Source organism: Ailuropoda melanoleuca, chromosome 1 (genome assembly GCF_002007445.2).
Source record: "Ailuropoda melanoleuca isolate Jingjing chromosome 1, ASM200744v2, whole genome shotgun sequence".
NCBI lineage: Eukaryota > Metazoa > Chordata > Mammalia > Carnivora > Ursidae > Ailuropoda > Ailuropoda melanoleuca.
Window position 1 is genome coordinate 211,664,325 of NC_048218.1, and position 21,581 is coordinate 211,685,905.

General features: G+C 56.1%; 1 protein-coding gene and 1 long non-coding RNA gene across 3 annotated transcripts in view; one reads left to right on the forward strand and one right to left on the reverse strand.

The window, feature by feature from the left end:
* PTPRN2 (protein tyrosine phosphatase receptor type N2) overlaps nt 1-21,581 on the reverse strand; it is a 735,412-nt gene that overhangs the window by 250,890 nt on the left and 462,941 nt on the right. The gene's annotated exons all lie outside the window — the stretch shown is intronic.
* Nucleotides 4,465-20,949, forward strand: LOC117795430. Of its 2 annotated transcripts, none has more exons than XR_004619444.1 (6): nt 4,465-4,744; nt 7,506-7,748; nt 9,515-9,841; nt 13,320-13,501; nt 16,741-16,887; nt 20,815-20,949. It is a non-coding gene; the product is annotated as an uncharacterized LOC117795430 (long non-coding RNA). The 2 variants fall into 2 exon arrangements; XR_004619445.1 differs by lacking the exon at nt 20,815-20,949 and adding an exon at nt 19,313-19,650.

A 21,581-nucleotide genomic window follows, 5' to 3' on the forward strand; every position in this document is an offset into this window, starting at 1 on the left:
GCCTTAAGTCTGCATCGTGGGACGCGAACGGAGCAAAGCGCCGTCTGGAAAACCGCGAGCCTTTTCATTTGCCTGCCCTGAGACCAGCCTGTCTCTCCTTCAGGACAGCTGAGTGACCGGCTGGGTATGCGTCGAAATACTGGCAGCCTCCGCAGACAGGATGCCCCAAGGACACCCAAGGATGCCCTGACGGAACCTGCGATCGGGAAACGCCTCCTCCCAGGGACTCCCAAGCAGGGTGGGCTGCCCCAGGCTTGAGGCCAGAACAGGGAGGGGTCCTCGCCGGTCATTCAGTGAGGTTTGTGGAGAGCCAGCCCCCGGTCCCCGGTTGTCGTGGTCATGACTTCACACCTGCATGATGTGTATGTTCACGAAGGGCTTCCGTTACCGCGCTGGACTCGTACCACACCCTTGCCCTGGACCCCGCGGCCGCCCGCCACAGGGGAGAAAGTCGGGCCAAGAGAGGAGAGATTACTAATCACTGACTCATTAAATTACCAGAGCTGGTCACAGCCCTCCTCCCCACCCCGTGCAGACCGCGGTGAACTTTCTCTCCCGTAGGGTCGCCCCGCGTGGTACCCCTCCGGCACGGGTGCTCACACACGCGCACGAACCCCAGCGTGTGGCCAGGCCTCCACCACGCCCTGTCCCCACCACGCGAGGTGTGCACAGCACGGTGCGTCTGGGGCTCGGTGCCCCGACGCGGACTGTGACCCAGCTGTGGTTCGTCAGGGTGAGGTCAGTGGATGGGCCAATCGCCAGCATGGCTGGTTTCCAGAACTCTGCACTGCAAAGCCCAACTTCGGGTCCTTGGACGGAGAGTGGTCTCAGGGTCCTTTCATGGAGGCAAAACTTCATTCCCACCGGGCGGACTGAAGACCGGGCGTGCGTAAGGTCGGGGAAGCGCACAGAAGGCCGCCCCCCTTCGTGCTAGACCCAGAGCCCCTTGGAGCTCCCGAGACATCACATGAGCTAGGTCGTCAGGAAGGCCAGAGCTGCACCCCAGCCCAGCTGCTGACAAATGGCCTCCCCGCTGCTCGAGTCCATCTCCATTCTGAGGACGGCCAGCCTGGGCTAGCCTGGGAGCCGGTGGGGGAAGGAGCACCATTTCAGACAAATTCAGCGGCTCTAAGAACACTGGCTCAGGTCTTCTGTCACAGAGAGCAATCCTGGAGGGGCACCTCGTTCTTCCCTCTCCTGCCCCACCTCACTCCTGACTTCCAGCTTCAGCCCCTGATGTCTCCAGCGGCCTGCAAGTTCTAGCCACCTGCCCACTTTCCAGACAGCAGAGGGGGCCGCAGGTGTGCACTCAAACGGGAGCGCCCACACTCCCCCGGCCGGCGGTCTGCCCTCCTGTCCCTCTAGGTGTGCACGTTGGGCCCGGAGAAGACCAGGGTTCTGTCACCAGGGAGGAAGGGGAGATGGCAGAGACGGTGAAGAGTGTGGGGGCTGGTGGGGCTTCCTGGTGAGATCCCTGGGCCGGCCAGGCTTCCCCGCACCGCGGACGGTTCTGCACATTGAGACGGCTGAACTTCCCTGCTTTAGTTCCCACCCCCTTCTATTCAATGCTCTTGGCTTCAATAAATCACTAGATCAAACATTCTTCGAAGTATGGAAAGAAGGTATACTCGTCCCGGTGTGTTCTCTCTGCACCTGGGAGCGGGAGCTGCAAGCTGTATCTCCAGGAGTTCTGGGAGACCCCAGGGGCGAGCGGACGTAGCCTCCCGGGCCATTTCCCATGTGGGGTGCCTTGTCCAGCGAAGGGTCTTGTTGTGCACGGGAGCGTGACGGGCGAGCAGTGCGCGGGGTGTCCTCGCCTGTGCTCTGCAGGGCAGTGGCCATCACGCCGCATCTGGCACCGAGGAGAACCAAAGCACTGCTCGGACGTCGTTCGTTCCTTCGACAGGACTCCACTGCGGGGCCGTGGGGGGACCACACCGTCTGGAGGCCACGGGAGGCCAGGGACGTGGGGCTCTTGCGGGGCAGGTCCAGCCAAGGGTGCAGGCGGAGGCTTCCCTAGCGGCAGGTGGCCGCCTCCGCAGGCAGATGGGGATCCGAGGGCACCTCGCTCAGCGTGTGGGAGCTCTGTGCTGCACCCACGTGCAAAGAGCAGTAACCGCTGAAATACGCCTTCTAGATTAGGGACTCTTCACTCTCCTTGGTTTGTCCCCAATCCAGGTGAGTTCCTGCAGGGCCAGGGGCGGGGCCGGGGGGAGCCGGAGCCAGTGACGGCGAGGACAGGGATGAGGACGAGGACAGCCGCCAGCAGCTCCTCCCCTGCCCGGCCCGGCCTCCCGCAGGCCCCACGCAGCAGCAGGCCTCTCCCTTCCCTTCTGCTTAATGAATGTCGGTGGTAATCACCTACCCCCGAAAAGGGCTGCAAAGAGAGTCTTTTCGTCCTTCTCTTAATGAGGCCATTTTGGGCCCCCTCCACGGGGTGATGGCTAACGCTTTGGAAGCACACGCATTGCTTAAATAATACAAACAGCATCAACCGCGACTCTGAATTATCCCTCAACTTCTCAAAATCATCATAATGTGCCTCTGAAAATTCACGCAAACACGGCTCAGGAAGAGAACCTTGCTGCCGAAGCCCCTGAAATCCCCACCTTACGGACGTCCTCCGCCCGGATTCCCGGCGACGGAAGGGTAGTCCTTCTGCCCCTCCTGTCCCCTCCACAGACTGGCTTGAGCCGAGTGTCCTTCGCCTTCCTGGGGGCAGGCACACCCAGTGCGATCACTGCCCGCAGTTTTGATCCTGCCGGCGTCCGCGGGATGGGCAGACCCGCGGCGTGGCGCCGTCTAGTGACAGGTGCGCAGCAGCGGCATGGCTGCCGATGCCTCGTGGGGGGCTTCCAGCAAGGCGCCTTCGGGGTTTGCTTTCTCCCACTGCGGCTGGAGCCAAGCACCGCCCTGGAAGCAGCCGGGCTGTGTGGACGCCGAGACCTCTCGGGAAGGACTGCGTTCTCTCCGGCAGCCGCTGCCGTGAGGGCAGCTCACGCGCACCAAACCAAGACCACCACGTTGCAGATCGTCTCTTCTCCGGCACAAAACCCCCAGGCTCCTGTATCTGTAACAACAAAGCATTTCCTCCTTGTGCTGCTGGCCCGCCCGCCTCGCTCGGACGGCATACAGCGCCCTGAGAGACCGGCCGGTGAACTCGGGATCAGAACGTATTTTGAAAGTGATACGTAACTGCTTGCCAAACAAAACCCTCTGTGTTGAATTTCTTGTGCTAAAGACCGCACCAGAGACTTTCCAGATTTTAGGGTCACCTTTGCTTAGAATGCTGCCTACCGTTGTGTCTAGGTTTTTGAAATATGCTAAAAATATCTCAGGGTCACAGCAAACAGAACCAAGGAAAGTTGTATTTATGTAGAAATTATTTTGTTAATTCAATTCTCAAACATTAGCAAATTCTTTATCTGATTATTCAAGTTTTCACCCCAAAGAACTGACATATTTTTAGAAAGTGACTCTGTACGTCTCTGTGGAAAACATTACGGTAACAGGTGTTACGCGGCCATTACTTCAAGGAGTAGGACGATGCCCGGCATGCTGGGCTGGCTCCGGTGTCGAGCCCCGGACGACTGGGCCACAGATGGAGGTCTGGAAATTTTAATCTTTGATTTCTGAATCAAGCCTTCCTCCCCCAAATGATTACTCTTAAATTAAATGTTTAAATAATTTTATCTTAAAAAACACACTCTACCCAGGCCGAGTTGGGGGGCTCAAAAAGGATGGTTCAAATTTTTTCTATTTCCTTGAAAACCACAAGTGACACGGGTGATATTTAATGACTGAAGAGGCACCAAGAGCAAACCAGCGAACAGGTGAGGTTCAGGATAGCTGGTGCTAATCACCGGGTTTGCAAGGGTAAACTACCCCCCCACCCGGCCGCCTTTCCTTTTCACTGTGAAGAGCGTCTGCTCGGAATGGAGCTGTTTCTCGTCGCTGGAGGACAAGGCTGGGCTCAGGGGCCCGCAGCAGACACAAGGCCGAGAGTCCCTCGCCACACGGAGGGACTGCTCCTGCTGATCCGTGAGCACGTGGCGCACATCGCAATCCCCCCGGTCAGCTCCCGGGGGTGGGACCGGGCCACCCTGGCAATTCTGTGGGTGAGTTCATTTGCAGACAGCAGGGGAGACCAGACTCAACTCCGTCAGGCTGCCAGCCCGGTGCTGAGTGTGGTGCCAGAGGAAGACGGCTTTCTTCTTTAGGACGATCCTTGCCCCAGAGGGGAACGGGCGCCTTCGGACCCCCCCCCCCGACCGCCACGGGCCGTGAAGAGGCCGCCTGCCGGCAAGGACCCCTCTCTGCAGAGAAGAAGCTGGTTACTACAAGGGGACTGGGCTGGGGTCCTGGAAAGGGGGATTTGCTTTGCTTGGCCTCCACTCTAACCCCAAACACCTCAATGTACAATTTTCTTTGTATTTGACCTTTGTTTAAACGCTCAAGTGGGAAACCTCAAAAGCCACACCCTCAGCCCCTTCCTGACGGGGTGGGGTGGCCCTTGGTCACAGCTGAGTCATCTCCTTGGACGAGACCTGACAGTAACAGGCCCAGAGGATCAGACGGAAGGAAGAACACAGGGCAGGGGCTCCACACGGGAACTCCTGCCCATCGCAGCCAGGGTTCTCATCTACAGCAGTGCCTGTCTCCCGTGTGAGGGGCTGGACCATGTCCCCCACTCATACGCTGGAGCCCCAGCCCCCAGGACCAGCACGAGACCTTATGTGGAGAGGTAAGCAGGTGACATTGAGTTCACACAGGTGGCCCTAATGCCATCGGACTGGTGTCCTTATAAGAAGAAGAGGCCAGGACACAGACATGTGCAGGGGGACAACTGCACGAGGACATGGGAAGACGATGGCGTCCACACCTCAGGAAGAGAGGCCTTGGGGGAACCAGCCCTGTGACACCTGCTCTGGGACATCCCGCCTCTGGACTTGGGAACAAGAGTTAGTGTCTTTAAACCCAGCTGCCACCTTGGGGACTGGATGCACAACGCCCAGCGCGCAGGCTTTTGAAGAAAGAAGTGAGGTGACTGACGTGGGCCTCAGGGCTTGTCTCGGTCGGAAGGGAGCCTGAGAGGTGCGAGCGGCCGGCGTGCTCAATCCCGTTGGCAAAGCCGTGGGGTGTCAGCTGGCCTGCTGCTGGTCACGGGTTCCCGCAGGCAGCACAGTCGGCAGGCCTCTGAGGCGGCCGTGCCGGAGCTCTGAGTCTCCTGGACGGCCATGGCGGGGTCCGCCCTGTCACCGTCTCCAGGAGTGGCTCCGTGGAAGGGGCTGCAGAGCCGGCCAGGGAGGCGGGAGAGGCAGACACGGAGGAACGGGTCAGAAGAGGAGCCGCCAGCATGGCTCTGAGTCCTGCAGAACGTTCTGGAGGCTGAGGCCGTGGCTGGGACGTGGCAGTGCCTGCTGACGTTCTAGGTGTCCAGGCACACAAGGCGAGTCGAGTGGGGCTGTCCTGCAGAGTCTGACGGGCTGGCACCTCGGAGCCTCAGGACTGAGGTCAGGAGAGGACGGGGTGCAGGACAGCCTGCTCCATGGGGCGTCTGCAGTCTGGGGAAGATGTGAGCAGCACGGACGGCGGCAGCCCCGAGCGTGCTCTGCGAGTGGTCCCTGACCCCGTCCAGGGTGCCGCCTCGTGCAGCCCCCCCATCCCATGCTGCGGACACGAGCAGGCCAGCACTGTGCGTCCCGGGGCCTCCCAGCAGCAGGGCCCTCAGCTCCCCAGCAACGCCACAGCCTGCCGAGGGGGCAATGACGGCAGCGTTCCGGGGGGACGTCCTGGTTTTGTGCTGCTGCTCTTGGGTCTGCGGTGAAGCCCGGGGCCACAATGGCCACATCCCCAGGGGCCCCAGAGACATGAGGGCAGGTTGTGGCGCGTGGTGCCGAGCTCTCCGTGGGGTCCCACGCATGGCTTCCCGGCGAGGGGGGTCCCCTGTGACACCGTCTGCGGATGCCAAGCTGAGGGGAAGCCACGGCGTTGGGGCACGAGCTTGCCCGACGGAGGGGCCGGGACAGACGGAAAGTGGAGACTTATCTCTGCCTGCTCCAGCAGCCTAGCAGAGCGTTTGAAATAAAAAAGGACTGTCGCTTTTGAGAAACAGCAGCGACAGAAAGATGAACAAGAAAAAAATCCGAACCCTCAAATCACTACAAATCATCTGTGCGGCTCTGCTTTAGAGCGCTTCCTCCCTGTCTCTTTTGAGCACCTGCCAATATCTACTGATTTATTGGTAATGTATCTGCCTGCCACTGTGCACTTTGTATGTGTTGTAGAACTTGTAGGAAATGAGCTTCATAAGAGAACAAGACGGGATCAGCAGCATTTAGCAATGTCATTGTGTGATGGCGTAGCAAGCGTTTTGCTCTAGGAAGTACTTTAATAATCATTACTTTCGTCAGAGTCACATGCTTGCACGGGCTTCATTATTTTTGCTAAGACTGGTTTGACAGTTTGTCTTCAGGACACTTGAAGGTCTGCTTCCTCGGAAGCTGGCCGTGGTGGCCACAGCGGCCGCAGAGAGCCTCGGAAGCGCGGGGATCCACAGGGACGAAGTCAGCTGTGCGTCAACTACGGCGTTTGTTTGTTTCCTATCCGCCAGCCGTGCAAATTTTTCTCTCTTTGCCTGATGTCCATTAGTTACTTTTCGAAAGGACTGGAACTTCTGACATTTTCACTGTAATCTGAACACGTATTAAGCACATTGGACATACATTTGGGAAGACGCGAAGCCAGGAAATCCCAGGTTGTTTAGAAATGCAACTATGAAAAATTTAATAAGGGGCACAAATTGTCCCCTGGAACCACTGCACACAGCAGGGGACGCGCTGCTACTCGGGAAGTGCACTCATTCGGAGGCGTCTGCTGGAGAACGCCACTTCCACGACGGTCCGCAGCCCTGCACTCCGGCCTGCGCGGCCCGTCAACGCCCGAGTATCCGCCACAGATAACCAGCCAACCTCTGTGTGGCACGCGTTTGTCTGGTTTCCTCCTATTTTATTACACAATGTATTAAAAGCGTATTCAATAATTTAAAGGTCTTGTTTATAATTTATAAAAATTAAAATATCCTAAGAGTATAAAATCCACTTTTGCTGCATTACCTAAAATAACGTAGAGTAGGGATTTCACGCGTGGCGCGCCTTCTGTCCCTCGCCTGAGCCTTCCCCAGCCTCCCTTCCAAGACAGCAGGCACTTCAACCGTCACAACTCCGCCTGTAAGACACTTCCTTTACCCACAAAGTACTGCTGTTACTGGAGAAGTCATTGACTCTTTTTCTAAAAAAAAAAATTTATTCATTTGTATCACAAAAATGCGTAGAAGGATGTGTAGCAGGGAGAAACCCTGCTTTCAAGAAGCTCACGTCCTTCTCGAGGCTGCTGAGCAGAACCGTGCGTGGTGTCCTGGGGACCAGCCCCCGCTCCAGCACGAGCATCGCCTCCTTGGATCCCCACGAAGCCCTGTGATTTATAACCATTATTCCGTTTTGCAGGTACAGGTACAGCTGAGGTCTCGATTCAAACCTCATTTGGATATTCCAGCAGCCTTCCTTCAAACCCTGCTGTCTCCAGACCTTCCTCCGTTCCATCGTCCACCATGCTGGGAAAGCGACCTCTCGAATCTTGAACTCACTAGCAGCTTTCCAGAACCTTCACAACAAAGTCCAGGTCCTTCGTCAGCCAGCAGGGACCCGCATTCCCGGACCCCTGCCCCACAGGGTCCGAGTCCTTACGCGGTGAGCAGGGCCCCAACCCCCGCCCACTCCGTGATTGCACCGCTCGCCCCACTTCCTCTTTCCTGCTCTGCTCCGGCCTTGCTGACCTGCTTCTGCTTTCCCATCTCTGGGCCTTCATACACGAAGAAGTCATTCACTCTTGAATATGTTGGGCCCTTTCTATCTTTCCTTTACTGGAAATGTTAAATGAAAAGCAATAATGAAACTGAGTTTATGAATCGAGAAAGGCCTGATACACCCATCTATTCACAAGACCATTTAGCAAACCAGCACAATTCATAATTTGAGAATTCGCTTCTTCCAACCGTTCATAATATCTTCTGTACACGTTCCGAGTATTTGTGGAGAGAGGGAAGTGGTCTGTTTTCAAAGCTGCACATCCCTTAGCTTGCAGGCCCCCGAGGAGGGAGGTCTGAGCAGCCAGGAAGGCAGCCCCCTTTGAGGAAGGCACGGCATGCTGGTCTGCCGTGGTGGGGGACAGTGGGAAGCGGCAGGAGGCCTGCGCCTGGACAGCTGGCCACCATGGGGACGACCAAGTTGAGGTCAGCATCCTCTGCTCCTCACACTGGAGAGGCCATCCTGAGTCTGCACCACGCTGGGCCGCACGGTCGCTGGTTTGAGCACATGTGGGACTGGACTGTGGCAGCATGACCACTCTCCCCGCTCCCCACAGGCCTGTAGTTCAGCCCCTTAGAGCACCCTGCCACCCGGCTCTGCTTCTGGGGTGCCCGCCCCAACGCGCGGGCCCTTGACCTCTCTGCCCCTACCTGTCCCAGCCCTTCCACGCCCATGAGTCTGCATGACAACCCCCCAACCGTCAGAGATGGAGCTGATGCTCTTGGAGTCCACTGGGTCCCCTAAACAAAGGCCTTGGTAGGGAAGGCACTGTGCAAAGTGATTCTTGTCAGCTCAGGCCTGGGGGCCGCCTACTGGAGTGGCACCCCCACTTGGGGGTCTCTGTCCCATCGTGGCCCAGACAAGACCCCGCTGAGGTCCCAGCTTTCGGTGGTGGTCTGTAGGACGCACAGCCGCCCTTCTCTGAGGGCTCCTCAGGTCGTGGAAGCCGCCTCACCGCTCGCCCGGGAAGGGAGGACTACCTGGCGTGGCTCTGCGTGCGCTCGGCACCAGCGGAAGGGAAGCCCACGCGGTCGGGCCGGACAGAGTCGGGTTGTACCGCCAGGCTCGCGGGCCCAGGGCCACCTACCATGGGTACCTCTAGGGATGACACTGACATGACCTCAGAGCACGACCCCTCTCTCTGTCGGAGCTCAGTGCTGCTTTGCGGAAGGACCCCACATCACAGTTATCATCTAACACCTCCTTCTTGGGGACCCACAACGTGGCATTTTTTTAAAAAGATGGAAGAGTTTCTATCTTTTGGACACAGTGATACATTTTTATCTTTGTTTTCCTATACAGGCGTTTTGAGGCTGGCTCTCTAGACACCTAATTGTGTGCTATGTGAGTGCGTTTGCAAGTCTCATTTCTGTGCCATAATGACGCCTTTTAATATCTAATCTTCCGCTTTAATATCTCACTCACTAATCGCATTGAGATAATTAGGCGGTAGAAATAGAAAAATACTCTGTGGGCTGAGCACAGAGTTTCTCACGTTTATATAAATACACATGTTGTAAATAAAATACAAACGGACTGATTCGTGGCCCGTCTAAACCAGGCGGCTGGAGAAATCATCTGTCTGCACTGGCTGATCGATTCAATCAGCACCTGGCTGCTTGGACTCATTTTTATTTTTATTTTTTCAGGGAACTGACCAGGCAGTTCGGTCAATAGTTGTCGAAATTGGAGCCCAGAACAGGCACGGCTGGACCAGCCTGAAGTTAATGAAAAATCAGAGACGGATCCATGACTGCGGCTTGCTCAAGGGAGCTACGGGCAGGAGAAAGGAAGACCCACGCCTTTTTGCAGAAGGGGGCGCTGGCAGGCTTGAGACGTGGAGGAGCACGGAGCTCTGGGACCTCAGCCCCGCACGGCCTCCCCGGTGAGGGGGTGCTGATGCCCAGATAGCTGGGAGTGTGGCCTGAGGCTTCCCAGGCCCCGTGGCATCCTGCCGAGTCCTCACGCCTTCCCAAGTGAGTGTGGTAACAGCACGGATGCCTCTGCGGGGTCACGTGCGAGCAGGTCCCGGGGGCTCCACGCTCACCATGGCCACGGGTCCCCACCTCCCACCTGTTCTGGTTCTCTCAGCCATGGGACTTGCGATACTTGGCCTGCCCGATCTTCGCAACCTCATCTCTGCCGCCTCCCTGACCCAGGCCCTTGCTCCGGGACCGGCTTCCTCACCAGCCCGCAGGGCCCCCTGTGGTTTCTAACCGCTGGCTCCACCATCTCCCCCACCTCTTTCAACGGGCATCTGACACAGCAGGCACATCCCACGGTCTCCAGGGGCTGCCCTAACAAAGTCCCACAAACACAGCAATGCGTTCTCTCGGTCTGGAGGCCCGACATCTGCGATCGAGGTGTTGGTGGTGGTGCGCCCTTGGAAGCCCAGGGGGAGGCGCCTTCCTGTCCCTTCCAGCTTCTGAGGCGGTCACCGCTCCGTGTTCCTTGGCCCGAAGACACGTCACTTCATCCAAGCCCCTTCCGACGGGCCCGCGTCTTCACGTGGTGCTGTCCACGAGTCCACTGAGGCAAGGTCCCACCCCACTCCAGTAGGAGCTCATCTCAACTTACATGCACCCGGAGTCATCCTGTCCCCAAACAAGGTCACGTTCCCTGGTACCGGGACTGGGACTTCAACCTGTCTCTCTGGGTGACTCGATTTACCTGACAACAGCAGTGTGACGGTCTTCTCTGTTGGCAAGTCCCCACTGCCACGGGCCCTCCCCTGAACATGAAGGGTTTCTGGTTGATTCCACATGCATACTGGTTCATCATACACGGCTGACCTATTTTTACAACGTTTAGTGTATTTCTTCCACTGGACTATAAGCTAATTGAGGGCAGGATCCACGGCTTTTCACTTTTGTTTTACGCTCTCCTCTGTCTGCAGAGCGTACCTGGCACCAGGTGCTCCACAGGTATTTGCCACCGGGCTTTCAAGCGCCCGGAGGATGAAAGCCCAACTTGTGCATGGTTGGTGCACAACACATTCTGTGTTCGCCATCTCATCGCTCGTGGTTCTGGAGGTTAACATTATGGAATGAATGAATATTTAATACTCACAAGCTGGCCAAAAAAAAAAAAAAAAGCCCAGAGCCTTCTCCACAACCTAAAATCCTTTTTAGAGGGTTCACGAGCTTGCACGGATGAAGTGTGCTGTGTAGACACAGGCCTGGAAGCATAGGCTCAGTGACACGCAGGAGCTCTGCTGTGGCAGCCAGGGGTCACGGCGGTTCCCTCCGTCACGGGGAGGGGGGCAGAGGGGCCACAGCTGAGCCACGTGTTCCCGTCGGCGTGCCGTTCGTGCTGCCATTACAGAGCTGGAACTCGGGTGTGGGGCCCCGGGCACACGGCACGTCCTCACGGGAAGGCGGAGTATGAACGTGTACCTGTGGGGTGCCGCTCCTGGCACGGTCGGCAGTCCGGTCCCCAACGTCCGCCTCTGTACAGGTCACATGAAACATTGCTTCTGGGCTCGGGAGGCCTGAGGAGTCCAGGCTACCGCTGCTGACACGTCAGCGTCCTCAGCTGTCAGTGGCTGATGGCGCCGGGCCCCTACACGCCTGCTCTGCCCCACGCAGGCCCTGCCACACTGCTCGTTCCACAAAACCCTCTTCCCAGGAGAGCTCTTACAGAAGCGGTGCTCCGAGAACACGCGTGGGAGAGGCCAACACTCCTCCTGACCCTCACCTGCCTCGCCGGGGCAGGAACACACCTGAGTGACGCTTGGCCAGTCCTACCCGTGTCTCGTCTCCGAGCAGACGGTGCAGGCCACCCTCAGCTGGACCAGATTTGTGCCCCGCAGAACTTCGTACCAAGAAGTCATCTTCAAAAAGGAAAGAAATGACTTAGAACTCTGATAATGTAAACACAGTTCTTTAAGAGGCACCTGTCGGGGCAGACTGCAACATGACTGTGGCCCTGTTACAGTCGATCCTGGCCCCAGATTCACACGTGGACGTCCCCACCTCCAGTCCCTCAGGCTGGGAGTGTATTTGGAGACGGGCCTCTCAGAGGTGATGCAGGTAACTCGAGGTCATGGGCTGGACCCTGGTCCAGCTGGGCTGATACCTTCATCCATACACGGGGCAGTACAGTGTTTGTGTTATTTTGTTCCAAAGAATGGTGCCTGACACCCCTAAAAGGCCACGCTCCCAGGCCTTTGGTGTCGCACGGGCAGCCACTGGGGGTGGCAGGTTAGGGGCCTGGTCTGCGGACTCGGGCTGTGGCAGCAGAGAATGTCTTCGCTCTCCTTCTGGACGCACGGCTAGTGGGTCCCAGCAACCTGGGCAGGCAGCGTGGCCTGGGACCGACCTCTAGCTGTGGCACGGGGGAGCCATGTGGCCCTGAGCTGGCCCCACACACCTCCTTCCTGCCAGCCCCTGGAGCCCTTTCCCACCCACTGCTGGACGGGGCAGGGAGCGAGGAGCCGGCTCCTGGTGTGTGCGGAAGACCTGAGTTCGAGCCTCGGCTGCCATTCCCTGGAGGACCTGCCGACAAGCGCCTCACCTGCCCCCGGAAGCCGCCTCTCTCCGTGGTCTGCGGGTCAGGGCTCTTGAGGCCCTGGAGCTGATGCATGCTTCAGCTTCTAAGAAGAAACATAATTTTGGGGTCCAGTGCAATCTGGAGAAACCGGCCCCACTGCCCAGAGCCTTGTCAAGTGAAGACCGAGGCTTGACTATAACGCGCAGTCAGTGTCAGAACCACCTGATACACGCCAGCGAGGGCCTGCCGCTGTCCTTCCAGTGTCACTGCTCTTCTGGCGGATGAGAGGGAATTCTGTAGCCTTACTGCATGTGCCACTGGTCCCACGTGTGGTCAGAGCCCGCTGGACTGCCCCCCGGAGCTGCACCCCTGCTCCTGAGTGCTCTGTCGCTAGCCTGGCCACCGAATCCGGCTGCAGCAGCCTCTGCTCCAGGAGCAGTGATGGGGCCGCAGCAGGACAGGAGCTCCGAGTGCGGGGGGCTCCCCAGCTCTGCAGGCCTCGTGCCTCCCCCGCCCCCGTCCTCCGCATCCACATGCCAGAGCAGGTGCTATGAACGGACTAGGAGGTGCCGTGCCCGCCATTTCTGCTTCTCTTCCTCTTGTCCAAACACCGTTCTAGTGACGGAAGTGTTACAACCAAAGGGGACTAGTCATTTGTAGGCGCACTTCCGAGCCCAGGCTGCCTTCCCTCCCTGCACCCACTGCTGCTCTGTAACCACAGACCACGGATCGGAGAACAGCAAATCACACTGCGTGTGCACACACACCCACGCACAGCACACGTGTCACCCACGCACACAAGACACACACACGTGCACACACACACCTGTGTATAGGTACAGATGCACAAACGCACAGACACGCACATGTACACACTCACACCCGTGGCCTGCTCTGATCTCTGCGTACTGTTCCCAGTCTTTGAATAGCCCCACATTCATAAAGTTTCCTCTCTCCCTGCAGCCACAGCACGAGGCGGGAGAGTCAGGATTTGCAGCGAGTCAGGATCCGCTCCTCACACCCCTGAGAAGGTGCCGCCCACGTGCTCGGAGACTCATTCACAGCCTTGCTCAGAACACCGTGGGCACAACCGTGTGTCCTCAGGGGCGAAAACAGAAAAGCTGTGACCTGACGTGACACTAGAGGTAAGAAGAATGAGCTAGACCCACATTAATCAACACGCAAAATCTCAAAACCAGAGAGCAGATGGAAAGGCTGGAGAGCCAGTGCATCAGCACTCACACAGACAGACAAAAAGACTGCCAGACTCTCCCAAAATCGAGTCCTGGGGGCCTATGCACTCTTGCTTTACACGCAGGGGCTGGTCCGTGGTGGGGGTGCACTGGAGGCCCTGGGGCGGGCAGTAGATTCATGGCTGGGGGCCAGGCCCTGAGGGCACAAGCTACAAAGTCTGAAGAAGCAGCTCAAAGGACACAGGGACCATTAAAGTGAATAGCACCCAGGAGCCCTTCCGGAGTTAACTGGGGTCTCTGTGACAACCACCAGATGCTCAGGAAAGGTCGGATGCATGCCCTGTACCTGTGCTTCAGAAGGCAATAGACACACTCTGCACCTTGCCAACAGCCGTCCAAAAGAGCCAGCCCAGGCAAGGTTTACTCAGTGATTGACTTAGTGATTTAGACACCAGCGATCAGAGTGTTCCCATGAGGAACGGCCTCTCCAGATGCCACCCGATGAGGGCTCTGGGACTGGGTTTCTGACCCATTCATGTCTAAGTGATGGGGGTGGTGGGACCTAGCCAGCTCTGCTGACCTGTGAGCTCTGCAGGATGTCTTGGGTGATGGGCTGTGCCAAGGGTTACAGCCCACCTGTTTGTTTCCATGATGTGACGTTTCCATGGTGGAACCACATCTTGCAGGGCAGCACACTGAGGCTTCAGACTCCATGGAGTCCTTGGCTCTAGAGAAGCCCTTGCCTTCAGAGTAGAGCCATACCGAGGGGCAATCAGTCCCAGGAATTTCAGAGCTGCACTTGTCCAATATCTATATTCTCTCTGGTGTAATTTAAGAACTGGCTAAATTTTTTTAAAGAGAAGAAAAATATGGCAGACAGAAAAAGATTTCATTTCAAGATCAAGGACAGCCCCAGATAAGGAACTCTGAGTCATCCAGATGAACAGCTCACTCATTCACCCATCTAACATCACATCATTCATCCCTCATCTACCCACACATCCATCATCCATCTTTTAGCCATCCATCCACCATCCACCCATCCATCATCGTCCATCCATCAATCCATCCACCCATCTGTCATCCATCCTTCCGTCCAACAACCCATCCATTATCCACCATCCACCCATCCATCATCGTCCATCCATCAATCCATCCACCATCCACCCATTTATCATCCATCCTTCTAACCAACAACCCATCTATTATACATCATCTACCCATCCTTCCACCATCCACCCATCTTCCACCCATTCCTCCATCCTTCCATCATTTATCCTCCCATCCATCCACCCATCGATTATCCATCACCCACCAACCCATCCATCCATGCATCCATTCATCCATCCACACAACTCATCCATCCACCCATCCCTTTATCCATCCATCCATCTATCACCCATCATTCATCCATCCATCCATCATCTATCACCCATCATCCATCCATCCATCCATCCATCCATCCATCCATCCATCCATCATCTATCACCCATCATCCATCCATCCATCCATCCATCATCTATCACCCATCATCCATCCATCCATCCATCCATCCATCCATCCATCCATCATCTATCACCCATCATCCATCCATCCATCCATCATCTATCACCCATCATCCATCCATCATCTATCACCCATCATCCATCCATCCATCCATCCATCCATCCATCCATCCATCCAATAAAAATTGGTGGAGAGGCTGTTGAGCACATGTTGTGTTGGATGCTGGAGATTCAAAGACATAGGCGACAAATAGGGCTTCTTATTCACAAGGCATAAATTCCCGTGAATATCCAGAGATGTTCAGGATCATCTGCCCAACTTTTCCACCTCAAACGTGAAGAAACGGACTAGCAGGAGTCAACAACTAGTTCAGATTTACTAGGGAGTTAACAGTGAGGCCAGGCCTTTCAAAACTTGTCCACCATCCTTGCCACCGCAGCCACCATTTTTAGACCAGGCTCCACGTAGGATCAACAGGATTCACAAAAGCCTCTGAAATACAGCTCACAGACTTTCCCACACCCCCAAGCACCTTACCATATATAATTCAAGATGTGTGAGTATTCAGTTTTAGAATTAGTGCAAACAAGTCAAAGTTCTGGTTCTCCCCTTGGTGCCAAGATGGTTTTCTATTGAGACAGTCGGTTGTTTCTACAAACGTCTCCTGGAGCTCTGATTTGCTGGAGCCCCAGGTGTGTGCCTAGTGCCTGCCGTGCCCCCCGATGCACAGGAGGTGGAGAAGGGCCTTGGAGCCTCTGCTGGAGCAGGTCCTCGGGCTCTTCCTTTGTCTCTTTAACGTATGGAGTCTTGTGAACTATTTCATCTGACAGGAGAATTCCATGGCCACACTTAGCAACAGAGTAAATACCAAGTTTACATTTTCCCTTCATTAGCAGACAGATACATCATCGTAAACCTAGATGACAGCTCTAAGTGCTGCATAAACTCAGAAAAAGGCAGGTGGAGAAAATGGGGTGAGTTGGTCAAGGCCCCAGCTCCGGGGCAGAGGACTGGCAGTGAGGCTCTGCAAAGTACCTGCTCTCGTCTGCACACCCCCTCCCTCCTCTGAGTGGTGCCCTGTGCCCGCGGGAGAGCCTCTGTGGTGGGCGACAGCCCCTAGCATGTCCCACCTCGTCCCAGAATGCTTTACCTCTCTGGCAGGGCCGCAGATGGATGAGCCATTGTGCTTAGCTGATGCCGCATGTGGGGGACGGGTCAGCCTGGGGGCTCTTTCAGTGCAAATGGGGGGCTGTTCTCTTATGTGCCACGTGGTACCCCTGACTATACAGACATCACTGGACACAAGTGCCCTTAGGAGGAAGCTGGGCTTCCCGGCCCCCAAAGTTACCCCTGAATTAGACACTAATTTCCCTCTGTCTCACCAGGCAAGACCCAGATGTTTAGAGCAGGGGTTCTCAAAGTGGGGCCCCAGGCCGTAGCATCATGGGGACTTTTGCAAGAGCACATGCTTGGGCTCTGCCTCAGCCCTCTCCAATCAGAGACCCTGTGCAACGAAGGGTAAGAGGTCTTCCTCCCGTACGCTGACCATCCAGTAGGGACAGGACGGTCACACTCACCAAATGTCTGTCAGGATCCAGCACCCTGGCTGACCCACATGCAGCAGTCAGGAAGGTCAATGTGCCCATGCCTAGCCTCCTGGCCAAGCCTCTCCTCTCTGCTTCCAGGCCCTCAGCTCCCTGTGGGAAGATTCACCATCCTTCCATCTGATGACTCACCTCCAGCCCATAGTTCCCTGTCTGCCTCCACTAACCGGGACTTATGCTGCTACAAGCGAGCTGCCTGCTTCCTGTGTCCCCAGGGCGCAATTCCAGGTAGGGTTCCTAAGGTTGAACCCCATGGAATTGCCAAGGTTTGACCACTTTTGACCTAAAAATGTAAGTTCCATATATTTCTGCCTAATAGCAAGAGTTGAGCAAGTACTTGTTGAATGAATTAATATGTATCAAGAAGGAAACACAGGCCAACCGACCCTGATCCCTTAGGAGCTTACTCTGGACAGGGAAATACTCTCCTCTTTCACTCATTTCACCTTAAAATCCCAAGGCTTGATCCAGCGGGTACCGAAGACAAGAGAGCAGCACCCGGGGCCTTTGCATGCTCAGTCTACAGCTAGGGGCCTGGAGAAAACAGGCTCCTTTTGCAGAGCTCCCTCAGGGGTGGTGTCTTTTGGACGTACAAAGGCCCTGGTTTAGGGTATCAGGGGGGAGCTCAGCTCTCTGCATGATATTGATCGAGAAATCCATCAGGAGCATCTGGGAGAGGACAACAGCGTGGGGGGTTGCTGCTAGAGACAAGTGCTGAGCAGGGGGCCACTAGTATGGCTGCAAGGCCATCAAAGGTGTTTCATGTTTCTCGTGGTCTTGGCTGCTCTGGTTGGCCTCCCTCAAACTTCCATCCCAGGATCCTCAGCACCGAGTCCCATTCTGGAGGCACTGGAGGAGGGGTGGGGGTGGACTAAAGCATCCACTCCTCGAAACCCATCCCTCACCTTCAGACCACGTCCCCATCTGACAGCTGGCAGGTGGCGAACGATTCGCCCCTGCACACTCCAGCCCCCACTGGCTCCTTTGGAAGGTACTGGAATGACCCACAGCAGTCTGCAGGCCGCCTCTTTCCTCCCTGGCCATTAGCACAGCCAACGGATTACTTCCCCTTGCCCCCAGCAAGACTCATGACTCCCATTGCTGCAAACACATTACCTCCCATCACCCCGAATCCAAAGCCCCCAACTACCTTTCTGCCACATGTGGGCTTTAGGTCAGTGGACAGTGTCCTGCACTTCCCTTTCTCCTCAAGCTGACCACCACCTCCTGCTTTCTGGGCACTGCTGTGTCCTCTAGTCCTCCCACACTCAGTCCCGGCCTCAGTCCTTTCTCTGCTTCTGCCTGCCTGGCCTCCACCTGGAGTGTTCTTCCTGCAGCGGATACATTCACAACTCTCTTCCTTCAAAGAGGCCCCATCGTCACCTTGGAAGCTTCCAGACTCACCCACAGGCGTGTTTGGGGTCTGGGAGACAGGAGAAAGGTGTAGAAGGCGGCAATGTCTGAGTCGGCCCGAGGCAGCTGGGGTTTGCTCACAGAAGTACTGCAATACACTGTCATGCAATGCACACACACTCACACACGCACGTGCTCACAGGCTTGTGCACTCACTTGCACACACTCACACATGCGCTCACAGGCTCGTGCACTCACACTTGCACACACTCATACACACTCACATGTGTGTGCACAGGCTCGTGCACACGTGCTCATACACACACATGCACACACACACGTGCTCACAGGCTCGTGCACACTTGCTCATACACACACATGCACACACACACGTGCTCACAGGCTCGTGCACACTTGCTCATACACTCATGCTCGTACACACTCATACACACATGCACACATATACACAGATAAGTAGAAAAAACCTGCAGGAAATCCTCCTGCCAAGGGCAGGGTCCCTGCAAAATGAACAATCACCCAGTTCACCTGCTTTGGCGGCGGGGAGGTTGGCCACGGGGTTTCCTTGGGAGGTTGGTGATGGGTGTAGTCAGTGTGCTCCCAAGAGCCCCTGGGGAATCCTCAGTTCCTCAAACGAGAGGAAACCAGAAAGTGTACAGGCCTCCGTGGGCCAGAGAGAGCTATAGCTTCCTTCCTGTGGTTTCGAGTATTTACAGCAAAAAACGGGAAGATCCATGTCAGCAATTTCGGATAACCTTGCTTGAGGCTGGGCACCATCCTTCTGGTGGGGGTGATGGGAACTTAAGTCGAAGCAGCTGCCCAGGAGTTCCGGAACATGGGGCCGCCCAAGTGGGCCTTCCCAGAGACTGGTGGTTTGTGTGTTCCTTCTGTCTCTGCAAGTCTTTCCTGCAGCACCATTGTTAGTCCCGGTGAACTCCTGCCAACGCGTGTAGGTCCAGCCACCTAACGGGGGACCCCCAATGCGGGCTAGGAGAATGTAAGTGTGACCCCTCATGGTTGCAGCGCACCAGCGATCTCGGCCATCCCAGGGGGTCAAGGGAGGCCGGTCCTGCCTGGACCTGCCAAGGAGGGGTGCTGCTGCTCCCGGGGTTTTCTGGCGGGGTCTGCTGCGCGTCTGGGACCGCACCATGGCAAACTAAAGCAAGTTCTTCTGGCTGTTTGTCTGTCTGGGGAAGTTCCATTCAACAGATCCCGATTCCTGAACACTAACGTCCACGTCCACCCATGCTCGCCCCGCCTCCCGGTCCTGTTCCTTCCACAGCCTCACCCTGACGAGCTGGCCCACGTGAGCTCTGGAGATAGTCCTGCGGGAAATCCCTCGTGCCGAGCCCTCTCTGCTAGGGCTTCTGAGGGCGCTGCGCGGGGCCCATGCTGTGGGCAGAATCGGCGCTGGAAACCCAGTCTCAGCACCAAGGACACGGAATTCACGTGTCGTGGTCCCGGGACAGACCGTCACCACACGTTGCTTCATGAGTGTGCCTGAAAACTAACGTTTTTTTGCTGTGGCCAATTACCCCTGTTCTTGAAAAAACAGAATTGGTATCAGCTACACGGCAGATAATCGAGTTGTTTAACTTAAACACTTACTTACCTAAATTCCCCCTCGCTAGACCACAGCCGCTGGAGATTCCACTCCACACGCGGCTACGAGGCCCTGGTCCTCCCATCCCCCATCCTCCTGCTGCTTCCCGTGCCTGGTCCTTCAGCCCTGAGCTGGCGGGAGCGGGGCCGCGGGCAGGCAGAGAAAGTGCCCGCAGAGACACGGACACCTGGGCGTGTCTGCAGCCCTCGTTAGCAGGTTTTCCCTACCTGGAGAAGGTAGCCCAGGACGTCACAAGGAGCTGGGGGTGGGCAGCACCCTCACTCCTGACCCCACGAGGACATTCGCACTCACACAGCAGTGGAAACATAACCGACAAGGACGGCGTGAGACACAATAGGAATTCCTCTCCGACCCCGACACTGAAAACTGCCATTTGCCATCTGTGGAGAAGCAGGAGACATCTCCAGTGACGGGTGGCTATGGGAAAGGCAGCTTTAGGAGGCTGTGAGGCAATGCGACGGGGCCGAGGGGTGTGGGTGAAACGTCCCTTCTGGGGTGTCCGCGTGTTACCCCTGCAAGACATCAGCAGGTGAACCAAGAGTCTGAACAGAACAAAGAGGTGGAGGGAGGCTGAATTTGCTCTCTGCTTGACCTGGGATATGCATCTTCTCCTGCCCTCGGTCATCCTACTCCTGGGTCTTGGGCCTTTGGCCTCAGGGTGGGGTTTTGGGTTCCCTGGGCCTGCAGCTTGCAGATGGCAGGTGGTGGGACCTCCTGGCACCTGCAGGTGGTGGGCCAACTCGTAATACACTTCCCTCTGTCTCTACAAACACACACCTGTTGGTCCTGCTTCTCTCAGAACTTCCGTGACTAACATGGACCGCAGATGCAAGCGCAGCCCTCAGTGGCTGGAGACAGGGGTGCAGCTCACATGCAGTGAAGACTGGGGTCACGCGGGTCAGGCCAGTGTGAGGAGAGGCTGCGGCAGAGCTCACGGGGTGCTCCGTGGTACCGGGTCTGCTGCTCCCCACTCTCCGGGGCCTTGGATGGAGGGGCGTCCAGCACAGGACTCGAGGGGCGGCGTCTACACAGCACGCATGGAGCCTCCTCCAGGGACCTCAGAGGACGACAGTGGCTGGCAGGGACATACACCGAAACTGACTTCTAGGAGGAATGTTTGCTCCTAATGAAAAAGCCTCATTAATTCCCTCTCCATGTAGGAAGCGATGTGGACAAACCCCGGATGGAGCCCGGAGACCCAAGTGTGCTCCTTCTGCTCCCGCCCGTGCTTGCCAAGGAATGAAACGTCTGCAGACCCAGCAGCAAAGGTCTTCATGGGGCAGGAGAAGGTAGAGCGGAGGGGAAACAGGTCACAGCTCTTGTAAGGCTTAGACCTCGATGTGAGGGACCCACACAGCACCGAGCAACATGCATGAAGGAAGGGTTTTCTGAGTCTCTTCTGGCCTTCCTGCCCCAGCACAGAGGGAGCTGTGCAAGGAGATTTCTATCCAGAAAACCCTTCCCGAGAAGCCACGTTTTCTATGTGTTTCTCCAAAATAATCAGACCATCTCACAATCAGCTCCACTGGAGTGAGGGGGTAAAAGTGTTATACGCAACTAATGAATCATCGAACTTTACATCAGAAATCAGGGATGTACTGTATGGTGACTAACAGAATATAATAAAAAAACATTAAAATTTTAAAAAAAGTGAATGGAAAATATACACGAGGGTCATCATTTTAAAATATACATTAATGGAAATATTCCGCTCTCTAACATAATTACAGCAATCTAGGAATATCCTGTTTCTGTAAGTAGGGCACATTTTGACATACGATGAAGCCACGTGGTTTGGTATCCCATTGCTGGCGTGCTGAAGGGCTCTATTCGGTCCTTCGCTAAGGATGAGACAGCATATCTTGTTCTTGCTCTCTAGGAATTAATGTGTGAGCTCAAAAAGGTTCTGCTCCACGTGGGGGCCTGT